We start from the raw sequence: 2358 nt of genomic DNA on the forward strand, positions 1-2358 counted from the left end.
TGGCACCTACTCGATACACCTAACAACAACAACGACAACAACAACTGAACTACAAGAATGACAAAAGTTCCAATTATTACTGATAATTAGAAGCTGTAGCAGAAATAAGATTAAAAGGTCTTTTAATCTTCTGATGACATATCCTGCCTAGGAACTTGGAATATTGACAAGGGCAAGTCAAGGGTCAATATTAACAATATGTCACATTTAATCCAGGGCATAAAGAGAAATAAAAGAACATCGAAAAAACAATATCAGAGCTAATAAGTGAGACTCCGATTGAAAGACACCAAGAGCTCAGTAAAGAGATGCTAAAACAATTATGAATGAGACACAAGAAGATAAACTGGCAACAGCAAATCTAGAAGGGACAAGTCTCTGGGAGAAAATGTAAGTCAATTTGACAGCCTCAGGAGGAAAATCTTGATAGCTTGGGAATGCTTTTAAGGAACACGTCTCCCTTTCTATTTATGTTGTGGAATCATTCATGGGTAACAACTGCCAACAGATAACTCCTTGTGCTTCATAAAGAAATTATTCCAAAGGGGAAGGAGAAAAAAAATAGTAGTATATGCCTCTCTTATATGAGAGTGTGGGTTAAGCTTCATATTTAATTAAGAAATGCCATTTTGTTGTCATTTACATGAGGGGATGAACTAAATTTTATTGAACATTAACTATGAACCAGACACTTTGGAAGATATTTTGCAAACATTAGCGAGTAATTCTTACATTATGATGTAATTACTAACCCCATCTTAAAAACAAAAACCAAACCCGTTGCTGTCAAGTCCATTCGGACCCCATGTGTGTCCGAGTAGAAAGGTGCTCCATAGCAGCTTTCAATCGCTATGACCTTTCAGAAGTAGATCCTCAGGCCTTTCTTCTGAGGCTGCTCTGAGTGGACTCAAACCACCAATCTTTCAGCTAAACACTTGTTCGCTCCACCCAGGCAGTTTAACTTCATTTGACTTATGAGCCAAATGAGGCCATTTGAGGTTAACTGGATTGCCAAGTCTTTTGGACACTGTCTGGACTCTTTCCACAATGTTACGTTGATCCTTTACATGATTCTAAAATGAAAAAATGCAGGGATGACCATGGACCATATTAGAAAAGTTGTCTTTGGTTCTTCCTCTATCATGTCTGGGAAATTTTCTTCCTCTGTCATGTCTGAGGCTGCTCTCAGTTGACTCTCATCTTTGCAGATAACGTATCTTCACTTACTTCCTCTTTTCAAAGGGAACAAACAATTTAATGATTTTATTCCCACCAAAGTAAAGATATTACTTATATTTGGAAAAGAAGTTCAATTGACAGGATAGCAATCAACTCAAAAGAATAAATAGCGAATGGTAAAATTTGAAATGATATGGCACATAGGTCAAGAGAAAACTTTAAGTGTCAAGTGACACCAAGGGCTTGGCTAAGTATATCCTCTGTCTGGTATGAGTCAGAATCAACCCAAAGGCAATAAGTTATGATATGAGAATAGCTTCCTTGAAGAATAAATACTGGTTCTTCACAGTAACTTTTCCCATATTATGTACTCTGGGGTATTAATCATGTTGATAAGAAAAAAGATTGTTTGATCAAATAGGTTGAAGACCAAAGAAGAATTGACAACTTTCGATTATGGTGTTGGCGAAGAATACTGAATATACTGTGGACTGCCAAAAGAATGAAAAAGTCTGTCTTGGAAGAAGTACAGCCGGAATGCTCCTTAGAAGCAAGGATGAGGAGACTTCATCTCACATACTTTGTACATGTTATCAGGAGGGATCAGTCCCTGGAGAAGGACATCATGCTTGGTAATGTAGTGTCAGCAAAAAAGAGGAAATCCTCAATGGAATGAACTGCCACAATGACTGCAACGATGGGCTCAGGCGTAGCAATGATTGTAAGGATGGTGCAGGACCAGGCAGTGTGTCGCTTTGTCATACATAGGGTCACTATGAGTTGGAACTGACTCGATGGCACCTATCAACAACATGTGTATTTACCTTTTTTTAAAACAAATGTGTATTACCTTTCATTTTGTACATACTACACAGCTGTTGTTGTTGTTAATTGTCGTCAAGTCAGTTTCAACTCATGCTGACCCTGTATATGCAGAGTAGAACTCTTCCATAAGGTTTTCAGGGCTGTGACCTTTCAGAAGCAGATCACAGTGCCTGTCTTCTGAGGAGCCTCTTGGAAGGGTTGAAATAGTCAAACTTTCAGCTAGTAGTCTAGCGCTTAAACACTTGCGCCTCCCAGGGAGTCAAACTGAAAATGGAAATACAGAAAGGTCAAAGTTTTCTTACTGGTTATATTCTAGTTAGATGCAGATAAATAATAAGCAAATAAAAGCTAAAT

Source organism: Loxodonta africana, chromosome 22 (genome assembly GCF_030014295.1).
Source record: "Loxodonta africana isolate mLoxAfr1 chromosome 22, mLoxAfr1.hap2, whole genome shotgun sequence".
Taxonomy (NCBI): domain Eukaryota; kingdom Metazoa; phylum Chordata; class Mammalia; order Proboscidea; family Elephantidae; genus Loxodonta; species Loxodonta africana.